This window comes from Trichosurus vulpecula, chromosome 3 (assembly GCF_011100635.1).
Source record: "Trichosurus vulpecula isolate mTriVul1 chromosome 3, mTriVul1.pri, whole genome shotgun sequence".
In the NCBI taxonomy this organism is placed as follows: domain Eukaryota; kingdom Metazoa; phylum Chordata; class Mammalia; order Diprotodontia; family Phalangeridae; genus Trichosurus; species Trichosurus vulpecula.
The window spans coordinates 188928365-188946383 of NC_050575.1; the positions used below are offsets into that span (position 1 = coordinate 188928365).

Below are 18019 nucleotides of genomic sequence, written 5' to 3' on the forward strand. Positions count from 1 at the left end.
GATTTTTGTAATCACCTCTAGCCCTGGGGTATGGGAAATGGTGCCTCTTGCCCCAGATCTTCAGTTCTCCCCTCTATCCTGGAACCAAAGCAAAAGCTCCAACCTCCTGTAAGCGCCCATAGCTAAGGGCTTTCTGCTCCACTGCTTCTCCACCCACCGGGCCTGTCATGGTTCCTTCTCACCCCCACCACTCTTCGCAGCACAACTGGGTCTGGCATTCTTCATCAGCAGAGGTTCCCTCAATCTTCCTGGGCTCAAACACCCAACTCCTCTCACTATCCTGGGGTAAAAGTTCCTGTGGCTGGGGCCGAGGGAGCCTCTCAAACCAACTAACCCCAGGACTTGCTGCTTGTTGTTTAAGCGGCTTGCCGCTGGTGGTTAAAATGGAGCCTAGCCTGGAAGTGTTTAGTCTTCGAGGGACCAAACCTCATCCTCAGATTTTTCTTTGGATCTTCTCAAATTGTCCCAGGAAGACCCCTTCTTTGTCTCCACCCATAATTTGTTCACCCTAAGGTGCTATTTTAACTCTTTTGTGGGGGAAAATCTTGAGAGCTTGGAATTTTCTGACCTACTCTGCCATCTTCCTAGAATCTTCTCCCTCTAAGTCACTATCGAATGGAGAAATGCAAATTGAAACAATTTTGAGGTACTACCTCATACTGATTAGATTGACTAATAGTAGAGAAAAGGAAAACGGCAAATGTCAGAGGGGGTATGGGAAAATTGAGACACTAATACATTGTTGATGGAGTTGTGAGCTGATTTAACCATTATGGAGAGCAATTTGACCCAGTAATACCTCTACTAGGTCTGTATCCCAAAAGAGATAAAAAAGAAACAGGGCCTATATGTACAAAGATATTTATAGCAGCCCTTTTCTGGTGGCAAAGAATTGGAAATTCTTAATTGGGGAATGGCTGCACAAGTTGTGGTATATGATTGTGATGGAATACTATTGTTCTATAAGAAATTATGAACAGGTTGCTCTCAGGAAAACCTGGAAAAACTTATATGAACTGAGGCAAAGTGAAATGAGGAGAACATTGTCCACAGTAACAGCAATATTGTAAGATGATCAACTGTGAATGACTTAGCTATTCTCAGCAACACAATGATCCAAGACAACTCTGAAGGACTTAGGATGAAAAATGCTGTTCATCCCCCGAGGAAAAAAATGATGGAATCTGAATACAGATCAAAGCATACTTTTAAAAACTTTCTTTATTTTTCTTGGGTTTTTTTTGGTCTGTGTTTTCTTTTACAATATGACTAATATAGAAATATGTTTTGCATGACTACACCCATATAAGCTATATCAAATTGCTTGCCTTCTCAATGATGGGGGTGGGGAGAAAGGGAGAGAATTTGGAACTCAAAATTTTAAAAACAAATGTTGAAAATTGTTTTTACATGTAATCTGGGAAAAATAAAATACTAAATAAATATTTTTTAAAAAAGAAATGGCATGCACATCAATTTTTTGTTCTGTTAAGCTATAATCAATTTTATTTTTTGTGATGTTGTTTGGTGCTTGCTGTGTTTAATAATTCTCAATTTCTTCTTAAAGAGATTTTACATACTACATAGGCATGGGATTTCTGAATAGCTAGTAATCATTTGGCTCCTTTCGTTTCTTACTCCTGAATCATATTTTGCAATGTATTTTTCACCATTTTCTTGACCTTTTTATTGAAGTCATGGAGTACCAAGGTATATTTATTTAATTCAGAGTTTCCCATTAAGTTCTCTCTACCTCCTCATCCTCTACAATAAATGGGGTATCGCAAGCTTTAATTATCTTCATGGTGGTCTTTTTACAGATGCTCATTATAAACACTGTAAATATGTGGTCACCAAACGACCCCATGAAATGATGCTTCTCTCCTCAGCTAATTGTAAAGCTTCATCAGACAGCTATTTTGCTTTCTTGCTCTTCTTTTTCTTTGAGATTTTTTTTTTGTTGATGCCTCCTGTACAGTACTGTGAACTCTTGTCGATAGTTCTTTAGGCACTCTGTCTACCGGATTGAATCCCTTACATCTATTCATCACTTCCACTTGATATTCACAAGGCATGTCAGCTTCCTGAGTTCAAATCTGGCTTTAGACAATTCCCAGCTGTGTGACCCTGAGCAAGTCAGTTAACCCTGTCTGCCTCAGTTCCTCATCTGTAAAATGAGCTGGAGAAGGAAATGGCAAATCACTGTAGTATCTTTACCAAGAAAACCCCAAATGGGATCACCAAGAGTCCGACATGACTGAAAGATGACTGAACAAGTGACAACCAAGATATTGATGTTCAATCTTTCCATCTCCTGTTTGACCACATCCAGAGCTTACCTTGGTTCATAAAGCTCACATTCCAGGTTCCTATGCAATATTGATCTTTATAGCATCGGATTTTCCTTTCATCACCAGATGCATCTACAGCTGAGCTTCCTTTTGGCTCTGGCCCAGCTGCTTCTTTCTTTCTGGAGCTACTTGCAGCTGTCCTCTGCTCTTACCCAGTAACGGGTTGGACACCTTCCGCCCTGAGAGGCTCATTTTCCAGCGTCATATCGTTAATCATTTTAATACTGTCCATAGGTTTTTCTTGATAAAGATACTGGAATAGTTTATCATTTCCTTCCCTAGTGGATCACTTTTTGTCAGAACTCTCCAGTAGGACCCATCTGTCTTGGGTAACCCTGGGTAAGCCTGCATGGCATAGCTCATAGTTTCACAGAGCCACACAAACCTCCATTGACAAGGCAGTGATCTACTACTACTACTACTACTACTACTACTACTACTACTACTACTACCACCTACCTACCTACCTAACATTTATACAGTGCTTTAAAGTTTACAAAGGCGCTATTATTATTCCCATTTTATAGAAGAGGAAATTAAGACTGAAAAAGATTAAGTGACTTGCCCAGAGTTACACAGTAAGTATCGGAAGCACAATGTGACTCCAAGTCCAGTACTCTTACTCCCTCTATCACCTAAGATTCCTTCTGTTTAGCTACAACTTACTTTTGTCTTCTGGTCTTATTTATATCAAAAAGGTCAATATTGATATAATTCAGTTCCTTTAGTGGCATATCTGCATGTTGGCTACTGGGCAAGAATTTCACATCTAGGAGGTCACCAGTTAAGTAACATTTATAGAGGGTTTAAAAACTGTGTTTCTTATCTCTTCTGCCTATTCCTTCACCTCTTTTCAATGGTTGTTGGGCCCAGGCCCCACTGCGGGGTGGACCTGGCTACTTAAACTGCTTGGATAAGCAGGGAGTCAACTACAGTCCTTCCATTAAGATGGAGGATCATAGAGCCCTATCATATGCCTTGCCGTTGGACCTTCCAGATCTCCAAATATTGCCATTTTCCCTTCTGTTACACTCTCTTACCATCTCTTCTTTAGGTATTGTCTGGGGATCCCTGGGCCTTGTCATTCACCCTGATCCATAAACCCAAATTCTTTCCATTAACCCTGTAGCTGAACCCTCCTATATGTATTATCTCCCCGAATGGAAATGTGAGCTCCTCCGGAGCAGGGAGTGTCTCACTTTTCTATTTGTATCCCTGGTACTCAACACAGTATTTGGCACATAGTAAGAATTTAATGCTTTTTCATTAATTAATTAATTGCTTTTCTGCCTTTTTTACTGTCACTGCAGAAGTAGAAAGGGATTATATAGTGAGGGCTATTTTATATTTCTCTACATTTCCAAGGTTTTCATGAACAAAGAATTCATCACCTAGTGGTAGTGTATTGGTGATGTTCCTTTCCATGCTTAACTGAGCTGATCCTTGGAAAGTAGACACAATTCGTTTCCAGAACTGTATTCAGTCCTCTCTTTGGTGTACAGTATGCAACGATAATAGCTTGTAAGGGGATTCCCAAGGCAGCTTATTTCTGTGGACCTTAATGGAGAATGCTTATGAAGGCTCTTTTCCATTGATGACACCAAATTAATTAATGTTGATAAATATTATTAAAATCAGTGCCAAAGATGATAAGGAATAAGTCCATTATCATTTTTTCTTCCTTTTTTTGTTTAGTTTTGTTTTGTTAAGTTTAGTTTTGCTTGTGAGAAACAAAGAAGAAACAGACAGATGGACAAACAAGGATATAGACAAAGACAAAGAGAGAGAGGAAAGGGGAATGATAAAAGGGAAAGGAAAAGCAAGAGGTAGAGTGATGGAAGAAAAAATATGATTTGTAAGGGATGTGCATTTGCCCCATGTTCTTTTTTTTAATCTTTTTTTTTCTGGAAGGGGGAAAGGAGGGCAGTTGGGGTTAAGTGACTTGCCCAAGGTCACACAGCTAGTAAGTGTGTCAAGTGTCTGAGGTCAGATTTGAACTCAGGTCCTCCTGACTCCAGGGCCAGTGCTTTACTGTCTGTACCACCTAGCTGCCCCCACCCCCATGTTCTTTTCAGGAACTATATCTCTCAGGAACCTCTGTGGGGGTTAGACTGTGAGCTTCTTGAGAACAGGGACTATCCTTGACTCCCTTTTGCATCCCCAGCACTTAGCAAAATGCAAGACATATGATAGGCACTTGATAAATATTTATTAATCGCTTGATTGATTGAGAGTCCAGCAATTTTTATTGTGCCTAATTTGAAAGGAACACAGTCATCTTGCCCAAGTGGGATGAGATGGTGGCTTCAGTTTGAGTGACAAACCTGGAGAGGGAAGAAGAGAGGAAGAAACAGTGGTTGGAACATGACCTTCATTTCTTGTCCTATTCATCTAGTCCCTGTGCCAAAAAACAATGATGCTTTCTAGTCCCTGTGCATGCTGTCATGAGTGTCCTTAGACTACAAGGCCATGCTGAGAAACCCAGCTCATTCAGTGCAGCTGCTGCTGCTGCTGCATCGAGAAAGAATCTGAATCCTTGCTGTGAATGACTTGATGTTTGTGACCCCTGCAGTGTTACTGAGCTGGCACAAATCCAGAGATCAGAGCCTCATGGGAGACATGTGTGGGGTTGTGGTAGCTGTGGGAAATGGAGAGTTAGAGTACCTGCCAGTCTATTTAACTCCTTGGTGTTTACTTCCCATTCTACTTCCAGTAAATTTCCTTTGTTTTACAGTATCATTTAATTTTCAGTCTTGGTGATAGTCATGAGCTGTGGGATAAAATAGACATGAGGAGAGGATCAGGGAGTAGCCAAAGGTGGGATATATGAGTGTTGCATGTGTGGCTATAACCTTCTTAGCTCAGGTTTGATGTTGGAATCAAATGAGACACTCAAAAGTCATTGGAAATTTACAAAAGGAAGTTTACTTTGCCCTGACACAGTGAAGATATGCAACAATGATACAGTTGCACTTAGCTTCTCCCTCAAGTCTCCATCTGGAAACCTGTCTGGTCAGTAGGTCATCAGGGCATCGTGACTCCCATGGTTTTAGGTACCCACAAAGTCTAAGAGGCACAGACTCCATGTGGCTGGAATTTTTCATGCTCCCTTGATGACCAGGAAGCTGCGCCAGGGAAGCCAGGGCTCTTTAAGTCCCAGGGGACAGTTTTGTCCTGGGCTGAACCCATTTTAGCTGGGGTGGGGTTGGGAAAGGAAGCCGTGTCAGGGAAGGTGGGGTCAAAAAGGTCCCCGGGAAGCTTTGTCTTCTTTTAAGTAAAGCATTTTGTGGGTGGGAGAAAAGAAGTGGACCCTGAAAACACTGGCGCTATCACAATTAGGCACCCTGGGTGCTGCATGAGACACTTCACAGTATTTTCTAAGGCTTTAGGCCAACTTCTGGCATCCACATTCAGCAAAATTTGGACTGAATGGTAAGTATATGTTCTTAGAACAGCCTTTCTAATAAAAAATATCAAATATCAAAACCTTTGCAAGCTTCTGACTGCTAATAGTGTGATTTATTCCTCATTCATCGGTAGTAATAAACCAATCTATAAAAGATCTAATAAATGCTCCAAGTAGTTACTCTAGCCCCCAACTTAACTCATTGGGAAAATGGCTGTTTTTATGGCTGTCTGCATATTTGGGTCTTTGGATGCTTTTGACAGAGTTCACTTCTCTTCAGTGCTGCCAAGGTAATTGTTGCTGGCTTACAAGTAGGAGGCCCTTTGCTTGGCAGTCCCTATCAGATCTTGGTTTGTTGAAGAGCAGAGATGAGCTGCTCAGGATTAGAATGAAGACATGTTGATTGCTCTTCCAAAATGTCTGGCAAGATAGGGTGTAGTCCAGTGGCCCTCAAGAAAGATATACTCTGGGTAAGTAGCATGGCATAAAAGAAAGAACATTGGATTGAATAACACCTGGTCTTGAGAAGTGTCCAGCGATGGACCATGGTAAGTAACCAACCATGTGGCTTATTCACAAATGCTTCTTTCTCATATATACTTTCAACAATTGGATAAAATGGCTGATTACTCAATGTATCTCTAAAAAGCACATCACTTTATCCATGTCCTGTGTGTCTATAAAAACCAAGCTTTGATCTACATAGTGTCTTCTCCCAAGAAGCTCACAGAGATTTGCACATAATCTAATTTATCCATAATGGTGATCATGATGATAATCTCTTACACTTATATAGTACTTTACAATTCTGAAAACTTAGGTTTGTTATACTTGCTGTTCAGTGATATTGCCCTTTGTCACAGGTTCTATAGGCAATTCTTAGCTTTACTTTTGATACTATTACAGGGGTGGAGAACCTGCAGGCTTGAGGCCACACGTGGCCATCTAGGTCCTCAAGTGTGGCCCTTTAACTGAATGCAAACTTCATAGAATAGATCCTTGTAATAAAAGGATTTGTTCTGTAAAACTTGTACTCAGTCAAAATGCCATACCCAAGGACCTAGAAGGCTATATGTGGCTTGAGGCCTCAGGTTCCCCACCCATGGGAGATCCCTCATCCCTATCACACCAATGACATCTGTATGTGGACTTGCAAATGGTCTGTAAAGATTTTTTTTTTGCTGGCCCTAATGACTCAACTGCAGTTGAGTTCTCTTAAATTGTCAAATCTGATGGGCTTTTCTCAGTTCTTATCCTTCTCAGCTTCTTAGACATTCATTCCTCCTGATTATTTTCTTCTCTTAATTTTTCTTGACTCTGCCCTCTTGTTCTTCTACCTTGTCAAACTGCTTCTCATTCTTACTTCAAGCTTTTTCTCATTCTTCCTAAATCCTTGTTATACTACTTAACCATGGGTGCATTCCAGGGCTCTGCTCTGGGCCTTTTCTTCTTTCTTTCCACATACTCTCTCTTAGCAACCTATCAGTTGCCATAGGTTCATTTATCATCGCAATACAGATAACTTCTGGATTTATATATCCAGCACCGAACTCTAGTCACACGTCACCAGCTATCTATTGGATATTCCCAGATGGGTATCCTGTAGGCATCTCAAGCTCAATATGTCCAAAACAGAACTCATTATCTTTCTCTAGAAACCTTCCCTCCTTCATGAGTCTCTACGATCTTTCTAGCCACCCAGGATTACAACCTCAGAATCATACTCAGTTCCTCCTTCTCCCTCCCACTCTCACTTACCGTATATCTAATCAGTTGTCAACTCTTGTCAATTATCCATTCCTTTCTCTCCATTCACATGGCCACCATCCTACTTCAGGATCTTATTGCCTCTTGCTAAGACTATTGCAATAGCCTCTTAATTGGTGTGACTCTTGTCTGATTTGTGTCTCTCCCCTCTCTAATACATTCTTCGCACATCTGCCAAATTAATATTCCTAAAGCTCAGTTCTAAAATCCTGTCACCAGAGAAGTTCTCTGTTTCTAGGGTAAAATGCATTTGATTCTGTTTGGCATTTAAAGCTCTCTACAATCTGGCTCCAGGCTACCTTTTATAAGCTTTTACACACTTTTTTCTCATATTCTATGTTCCAGACAAATTGGCCTACTTGCTGTTCCCCATCAATGAAATTCCATTTCCTGTCCTAGTGCTTGAACTTGGGCTGTCCCCCATGCCTCTCTCCCATATTCCCTCCTCACATCTGCTTGCAGAGTTCCTAGTTTTTCTTCTAGGCTTAGCATAAGTGCCACATCTGATCTCCACAGTTGCTAGTGACATTCCTAACCAAATAACTTTGTATTCATCTTATATATAATTTTGTAGTTACTAATTTAAATACATATTCTTTTTTACCTCAGTTAGAATATCAGCTCCTTGGGGGTAGAGACTGTTTAATTTTGTCTTTGTATTCCCAGTGCCTAGCATAGTACATATCCCATAGTGAGTACTTAATAAACTTTCATTTAATTGAATTATATGAGAGCTTAAGGCATCATGCCATAGCATATATGGCCTCCATTTTTCTTTTCCTATCCCTGAAATCCCAGAAATTTTCTACTACTACACATCCATCTCCTTCCCCATTCTCTGAATAGAATGCAAAATGACATTCTTTTTATCATATAGGACCAAGGAGGAACAGGATCATGTTTGTGGCGGTAGTAGGGGGACTAGATTTCCAAAGGGGAGATGGATATGAGGTTCTTAGATAAACAGATTACATTCTGCTGGATTCTGGAGGGGCTGAGAGACTGGGCTCCATGTACACTGGGGCTGAGTTTGTGGGGACTGAGCTCCATTGCTGGCCAATGCTACATTTAGTTCAAGTCAACAGTCCCTGGATCTCTGAAATGCCAGTGTTTGCCCACACAGTATCCGGGCCAACAAAATGAAACCATATGCCTGTGTGGGCTCGGGATGGGGGTCTGGCCTTCTTCTTCTTGGGTTCAGATCTGATCAGTTTGGTCAGCAGCCCTAGGCCATGTTCTGAAAACCAGGAAACTTGTCTGTGAGTCACTCCCAGGAGTCTGAGCCTGTTTGCCTTGTGTGCCAGCCATTCTGTTTCCTTGGACTGGGAAGTGGGGTAAATGAGGGATGAGGGCAGGAGACAATAAAATGAGAAGAGAGGGCGGTAGGGCTTTTTTGAAAATATCCTGTTGCTTGAAAAAAATTATCTTTAGGTGTCATTGAATCAAAGACTTTTAGAGTTAGAGCCGACCTTAGAAATCATCAAGTCCAACCACCTCATGTCTTGTCAAAGCAGTCATGTTGTTTATTGTGACTGTCCTCACCCTGGCCTCTGAATGGTTTTCAGGAATTTTACTGGGACCACCCAGAAGTGGCCTTGGTTTGGTTACTGGATTTACAAAATAGAATGGGAAACACAGCTCACATACACTCCTGGGTTGTGTGTGGGTGCCTTTGGAGAGGAAGAGGAGGAGAGACAGAGACACAGACACAGAGAAACACAGAGACAGAAGCAGAGACAGAGAATGAGAAAGAAAAAGACTGAAAGAATTAGAATGGAAGAAAGAAACAGATACAGAGAGAAAGGGGAGAGAGAAAGGAGAAAGCAGGCGAGATAGAAAAAAGAACAAGGGAGGAAGAGAAAAGAGGGAGGAGACATATGTACAGAGAAAAAGAGAGAGAAGAGAGAGAGAGCAGGTAGAAGACACAAAAAAAAGAGAGGAAGAGAGCTGCAAAGGAAGCTAACCTCAGAGACCAGCAAGATCCTGTACCTTTTCCCCACATACTCTAGGAACTACTCTCACTCACCCTCGGAATGGAGTCTCCATATGTTGGGCACAGTTCCCATCATACTCCATCTTTGCCCACTTCTGTGGCTAAGCTTTCATCCTAGTCTTCAAATAGGAGGATGAATATTACCCCCATGAGACCTACCTAAGAAAGCAGCCCTTGAGACATGTATGTTCATGATAGAATGGAGTTGCCATATGGCACAAGAAAACCAGGCACTCTCTTTGACCCCACTTTCCATCCTCTGTCCCCAGAGGCCAGGTTCTCCCAGAACCAGCCCTTTGTTCTTGGCCAAAGGAGATCAAAAACAAAATAATTTTCAGTTAGCACCAAATCACAGTAGGACTTGACTATAACACAAGCTGTTATGGCTTTGAGTTCAGCATTGCATGGACTGGACTGTGCCCTGTACAATGTTTTAATTATGGAAAATCTCAGAAAAATAACAAGGGTCTCATTTATAACACCTATACAGGACCTCAAGGCATGATATCTCAGCAAGGTTCTAGGAAAGCTTGACTTTTTTCCCTGCTTCAAGACCTACTAGTTCGAGTCCCAGTTCCTTTATGGTCTGCCCCAGAATACCAAGCTGCACAGTGACATTTCCTTCCTCTGAAGTCTCAAGAATATTTATTGTTTAGATTGCTCTAAGAACTTAAATTGTTAGTTATCTTTTCAGGTGTAAATAATTTCAACTACAGTGTATGTGTCAAAGCTCTTTCTCCCAGAGGATAATGCCTACCTGTGCTGGTGATTAGGAATAATTAACTATGCTTGAGGAAGGGAAAACCCTCCCAAGGAGGTCCATATCACTATTGTGGAAGCTCTATTGGCTCAAGCCAGAGGTGACTGGGAACCAAACCTAAGGGCCAGGCTTTGCTAGACCAAACCAGTTCAGAAGTAATCAAATTCAAGGGTTAGAAAGGAGGTAGAAATGAAATGTAGTAGTAATAGTCCAAAGTTGGGGACATCAAAGTTGGGAAGAAATACTATGATAGGGAGGAGTAAATACATATTGGTAACTGACAGTCTGGGAAAATATTTTCTTGGGTAACATTGCTTTTTTATGGTAGAGACTTGCTAATGTACCTTGCCACCTTTTATTTTGCTGCAGCCTAGTAGAACATTGTTTTAAAAAGGAAAAATAAAACATTTTAGCAAAACCAACCAACTTTTAAAGATTGAGTCTGGAAGTATATGCAATATTCCATACTAATAGTCTCCCATCTTTGCAATAAAGGAAAACATTTTCAATTTTCTGAAGCCATAGGTCATCATTCTAATTATATAGTAATCTAACTTTTCTTTCCAGTCAGTCTACACTACATTGCTATAGTCACTGTTCATATTTGGTGTTCTTGGTTCACTTATTTCATTCTGTAGCAGTTAAGTCTTCTCATGGTTTTCTGAATTTTTCACATTCATTATTTCTTTTTTGCTTTTTCTTTTTCTAGAATAGAAAAAAAGGATGATTGCACATGAAACTACAAATCTCTTATATACAACTTGCTATTCCTTTTAAATATATAATAAAATTATCATGAAGCTTTATCTTTTCTTTCCTTTTTTCTCCCTCCGCATGGCTATTATTACACATGCACGCACACACACACACATACACACACACACACACACACACACACATACACACACATATTTAAAATCATTCTATACATACTTCTATTTATTGGTCCTTTATCTGAATGCAGAGAGCGTCTTCCTTCATAGGTCCTTTGTAGTTAATTTGGGTATTTATAATAGTCAAAATGACTTAGTCTCTCAGAGTTGTTTTTAAAACAATATTGCTATTACAGTATACAATATTCTCTTGGTTCTGCTCATTTCGCTCTTCATTATTTCATGCAAGCCTTTCCTTATTTTTCTAAGATCATCGAACTCACCATGTCTTATAGCACAGTAGTATTCTTTCACCATCATATACCACAATTTGTTCAGCCATTATTTCTTAGAATATAGTTATAGCTCATTATTATAAGTAATGAATAATGAAATATCTAATATTTCATCACAGTATAGTAATATGTCACCATATTCTTATACTACAATTTGAATATCCCTTCTCCATTAGATGTACATCTACTTTGTTTCCATTTATTGACTATCACAAGTATGGCTATGAATATTTAACATAAATGAAGCCTTTATTTCTATCTTTAATTTCCTTGGGTATCGGCCAAGCAGTGAGCTCTCTGGGTGGAAGGTTATGGATATTTTGATCACTTTTGTAAAGATAATTCTAATTTTTCTAGAATTATTGAGCTAATGTACATATTCATCAGTTGGTTGAACAACAGGCATTTATTAAGCTCTTACAGTGTGCCAGGCAATGTAGCAAGCAATCTGGATACAGAAGAAAATCAAAAACAATCTCTGCTCTCAGGAAGTTTACATTCTAATGGAAGAGACAACATGTATTTAAATAGATACATAAAAAATAAATAATAATAAAATAATAGCTAACATTTGTGTAGTGCTTACTATGTACCAGGCTCTGGGCTAAGTGCTTCATAATTATTATCTCATGCAGAATAGATGGAACTTAACCTTAGAAAAGAAAGCAGTAGCAGCTGAACCTTAAAGGAAGCCAGAGATTCGATGAAGTGGAGGGGAGGGGAGAGAGGATTTCTGGGACAAGGGATGTGTTCTAGTCTTTCTGCAGCCCCTTTGATTATTTCCATTTATTTTATCCTTGCCAGTTTTCTTTGTGCTAAGTGACACCTCAGCATTGTTTAAATGTGTATTTCTTTTAATCTATGTGACTTGGATCAGTCTTTCTTAAGGTTGTTAAAAATTGGAAATTATCTTTATTAATATCCTTTGACAATGTATTCATTGGGGGCTAGCTCTCCCTTCCACTTCCACCCTTGAATTCCTATCTAGCCCTTAAAACCTCTCTCAAATGTCAATTTTTCCATAAAGTTTTTTTTTATATTTGCCTATCAGTAGTGACTTTTCCCTTCAGATTTCAAGTGAAGTCAATTCAACAAGTATTTATTAAACTTACTACGTTCTGGGTCCTGTGCTAAGTGCTGGGAATACAAATACAGGTAGAAAGGAAGTCAGTCCCTGCCCTCAAGGGGCTTATGTTCTAATGGGGAGAGGAGGAGGAGGAGACAAGACATAAAAGGAAGCTGAAAGGGTGATCTTGGATGGAGGAAGATAGAGAAAGTCCAGAATTCAGAGAGTCAGGAGTGGAGCCTGGAGAGGAATGAAGACATAGGTGGCCTGGGCATTTTCCTTAAAATGTAACTTTGAGGGGAGGGCATTACATATGAAAATACATGAAAAATTTGTGGTTTCGTCAGTGTGGAGAATGCCCTATATGGGAACTCCCTCTACCAACTTAGTAGAAAAATCCTAGGGTGTCACCTAATTATTCTGTAGTATTGTTTGTTAATATGTTAATTATGTTAATATGTTAATATCACTGGTATATATACCATATATACCAATATACCATTGGTATATTATATATACCAATGGTATATTATATACCACTGAATGGCCTCTCATATTGACCTCTATAAGTAGAGATAGACTTCAAACCTCAACTCTAACCATTCCTTAACCTTTCTACTTAAATAACCTATTTGAGGTAGCAGTTATAAAAGTATATTCCATGATGCTGGGACCTAGATCTTCTAGACCCTAGGATCTAGACCAGGGATGGGGAACCTGTGGCCTCAAGGCCATATGTGGCCCTCTAGGTCCTCAAGTGCAGTCCTTTGACTGAATCCAAACTTCACAGAATAATCTGTTTGGATTCAATCAAAGGGCCACACTTGAGGACCTAGAGGGCCAGTGACCTTGAGGCCACAGGTTCCCCATCTCTGGTCTAGACCCTAGGGTCTAGGGCCACTAGACCCAGTCCATAATCTCTCAAAGACTACTAGGCCTAAAAGTTAATTCCCAATTTCTAGTATAGTGTTCTGCACACAATAAGCACTTAATAAATGTGTTTTTTTAACGAATGAATAAGTGAACCTCGTTTTTTAGTAGAAACTTTCCACCATCTGTCTCAGAAGGCTCTGTTTTTGGCTTGTCAGTACAGAAGAGGTTAATAGAAGGAAGAAATGAAATGCTAATGTTCCTTCATCCAGGCTTTCACCTCTCTAAAGTGTTTGTTGAATTTTTCCTCCTTGGTGCAATTTTGGTTTGGACTCAGCCCTCTTGCTCATGTATTTCTTACCAGACATCATGGTTAGGTACATCATTAATCAATAGCAATATTACTCTGGATAAAAGCTCCACATTCAGAATGACAGCTGAGTTAGTGCTTGTGGAATGTGGCAGCCCGTTGCCAAGTTCCTACAGCTAGAAGGTTCAAACCAACTTTATTCGTTGGTCTCCTCCCTAGTTTCTCTTCCTTCCCCACCTCTGTCCAAATCTGCACTTCACCAAATCTACAATGCTGTAAGAATCCAACCATTGGTTTACTGGTATTGGATCTGGATGAGTTATCAAAAGCATAAAGTAGCCAGTAGGATTGGCAGGCCTTGGGGCCTTGTCAAGTCCCACCAGTATCTCTCTCTTTTTTTTTAACATTTTTTTTTGCAGGGGGGAAGGCAGGACAATTGGGGTTAAGTGACTTGCCCAAGGTCACACAGCTAGTACATGTGTCAAGTGTCTGAGGTTGAATTTGAACTCAGGTCCTCCTGACCCCAGGGCCACTGCTCTACTCACTGTGCCACCTTAGCTGCCCCTGTATCTCTTGAACTCCAAGCGACTGACCAACTCAGCAGTGATCTGAATCTGTTACTGGTCTTTAAGAGTTTATGGCTCAGGTTTAAGACCCAGGGGATCAAGGACCCAAGACCACAGAAAACACTGTTATGATTGGATTGGCATCCAAATAGGCTAAACATAAAAGCTGGAGAATGGATTGATTGGAAGATTGAATTCCATTCCCACCTTCAGAGGTGATTGAAGCCCAATCAGTAGTGCAGTTTCAATACATCTTGTCATGATTACTTCCTTAGAATAAGTTAAACATAATAATCCATCCAAAGAATTTAGCCCATTTGAATATGGATCAAGAATATTTGTGGGGGCAGCTAGGTGGCACAGTCAGTAGAGCACTGGCCCTGGAGTTAGGAGGATCTGAGTTAAAATCCGGCCTCAGACACTTGACACATGTACTAGCTGTGTGACCTTGGTCACTTAACCGCGATTGCCCTGCCAAAAAGCAAAAAAAAAAAAAAGAATATTTGTGGTCCTTAATTTCCTTTCATAATTAACAAATATAGCTATATGGTATTAACTCTGTGAGGCCCAGTTACTTCAGCAATATATATGCCAGGCTTTGGTGTCAGGGTGGGAAAAGAGAGGTAAGAAGAAAGTTTGAAACTTCTGGGTAATTAGCTTCTTGTGACCTTTTGGGTCAGAGAATGGAAAAAGTAGTACAGTATTTGCTCTTGCTCTGAACTTTGGGCTGTAACTTAGGCATCCCTCGAACTAAATTAAAGTGGAGTTCTTTCCCAAGGAGAGAGAATCATAAGATCTTGTCTGTTATTAAATAGCCTCCCACATTGACCTCAGTAGGTGAGAATGGACTTTATTCCTCCAGTCAATCTGTCCCCTAGCCTTTAGGTCTAAATAATCTAATGGGGGCACCACATCTAGACCTGGAAGGGCAACTCCCCCCACCTTTATTTTCTTAAGACTGGGTCTCCCTATCTCACCCAGACTGGAAATGCAACAAATATTCATGGACCTGATCCCACTACTGACCTGCTCTATTTCCAAACTGAATCAGTTTCCTTCTCTTTAGGTAGCCTAGTTTCCCCCTCTGCCCTGCCCCCCACCCCTTTCCTCACCCCTTTTTATCCTATGCCACTCCCAAGCTCCTGGAGGCTCACCATATTGGTGCCAGATTTAATGAATACTCAAATGGTTTTAGCCCACTGAAACTCAGAACCCCCCCAGGCATCAGCCATGCCTGGCATCAGCCATCTCAAATAGATGAGGAAAATGAGGTGCTTATTCTGCCACCATTTTAAATCCAGCTCCATACAACACAACTGCAACTTCAATTTCATCTCTAGCTAACAGCCTTGCTGCCATGGAGGATGTGAACAAGTAGAGAAACATGGAAGAGTTTTCTGAGAGGCCCAAAATCAGGAGGACCAAGAGCCAACGGGATGCTTGTGGAAGGGTTAAGTTGGAATACAAGTAAACAAGATCGGACTGATTATGTAGAATTTTTTAAAGAAGTTGTATGCTACACAATTAAAATAGATACAGTCACTGGAAGATGAAGGGGATTTGTATTTGTGCTTTCTTAAGATTTTGATAAGGTCCTAGAACTTAAAAACTACAGACTAGATGTCGAGTTAATAGACTCCCCAAAGGCTAAAACTTTAAAGGAAAAGATCTTCCCCAAAGTATTTTTGGGTAAACTGAGCCCAGATACGTCTGAAGAACCAATCAGAGAATACTTGGGGGCACTTGGAGGGATTCAGCATATTTAGCTTCCTATCAACCCAAAAACAAAAATAAATGAAGAGGATTCTGTTTCATCACATGTACAAATGAAGAACTAGTCAGGAAATTATCAGAAAGCAAATATCATAAAAGTGATTCTGAGATGTGCAGAATCAAAACTGCACATCCCAAAGTGGTATATAGGCAACAGATAAGAGGAAGAGTACCACAGCTGTTGGATGAGGGGTACTTTTAGGGGTTGTGGCCAAGGTCAGGGACAAAAGTGGAACCAAGGATTTAATGACTATACGATGAAGGATATGGAAATTACGGTAGTTTCTCTGGTGGTGATCAAAACTATAGAATGTATGGTGGATATGATTATATTGATTATAACTGTGGGAGTTATGGATATGGCCAGGTATATGCAGATTACAGTAGTCAAAAAAGCACATGTGGCCAAGCATCCCAAGGAGGTGGTAATCCCCAAACAGTCACCAGCTATACTAAAGGGATACTTGGAGAAAACAGGTGCAGATACTATAGGGACCAATTTTGCAGGATGATGACCCTGAATGGAGTGCAGTCCTCTATTGACCTGAGATTTCTGTTTTGTAAGAGACTTTTATAATCCAAGACACAACCATGTGCTATTGTATATAGCAAACAATTTCTTTTTCTTGATTTTACTTTGTCCTTTGCCATCTGTTATAACAAATGTGGACTGGTGTTTCTACAAGCCTTATTTGTATAATTTTATGTTAGATGATTCCTAAAAAGTAAATTACTAAATTAGAAAGAGAGAGACAGAGATTCGACCCAGGTCAAACAGGTAGTGATGAGCAGAGCTGGGATTGTGAGCCTACATTCCTCATCTCCAAATCCAAAAGCTTTCTTTCTCCTGCACCATGCTGAGGAAAAGTACAGGACAGAGTTTAGGAGAATCTAAGTTTCAGAGACTTCTGTTCTCAACTCAACGCAGATTAAAATGTCTCCTGGGAATATGAGTGGTTGATTTAATTTAAGTCAGCTCAGTCTGGAGTTGATTGTTTTAGAAAGAGTTAAATGGGATCATTCATAGAGCCCATCTCCCCACCTTCTTCTTCATCCTCCATTTTCACATTTCAGTGGTGACTTTTTTTTTAAATTAAATTTTATTTCAACCAATGAAAATTTGCCTTCTCTCCCTACCACCCTCTCCCCTCCCCCTCCCACCATGAAAAAGAAAGACTATCCCCAATCAGCACCCCCAACCCCTGTTACAAACAATATGCCTAATTTTTAAAAAATCCAAATTGGTCCATTGAATTCCTTGTACATTTACACTATTCTCTTCAGATAACTCCTGTTTTTCTACCTCAAATAGTATTATCTTCACAATTTTATTCTTGAGTTTCCTACCTTTCCTAGGCTGATGATAGCTAGCATTTATGTAGTGCGTCGAGGTTTGCAAAGCATCTTACAAATATTATCTGATTTAATCGTCACAACAACCCTAGGAGGTAGATGCTATTATTAGCCTCATTTTACCGTTGAAGAAACCATGGCAGACACAGGTTAAATGACTACACTATTTAAGTGCTTGGGGCTAGAATAGTGATAATTTCTTAATAAGGATTAATAAGCACCTTGACATGAATCACTGAACTTCATCATCCCTCCTGGCCCTACCCAGAGGCAGAATCTGGGATTCTGCCAGCCATAGGTTGGAACTGGGCTTTCACTATGGCATAGGTTGAGGTTTCTCTACCCAAGGAGCAAGGGAAAGGCTGCAATAGAGAGGAATTTACTTGGAGAGGGACCAGAAGTACTAGGATGGTCCTTCAGACACAGAGTTAAATTAAGAGAGACAAAAGGTCAGATGAGCCACAGGCAGGAAGCTGGATCAACAAAACTTGAGAAACAAGCAAAGCCTCAGCTCTCCTCTTCCCTCCCCTCTCCATCCTTAGCATTATCCTCTGGGGAAATGACCAGAGAAGTGGTGGTGTACCATCATATAAACACCGGTAGGCCCATTTTACAGACAGGCAAATGGAAACATGG

The 18019-nt window shown here is 40.3% G+C and overlaps 1 pseudogene; it reads left to right on the forward strand.

Moving 5' to 3' along the window:
- The first annotated feature begins 15614 nt into the window (after positions 1-15614).
- Positions 15615-16607, forward strand: LOC118842338 (annotated as a pseudogene).
- Positions 16608-18019: the final 1412 nt, after the last annotated feature.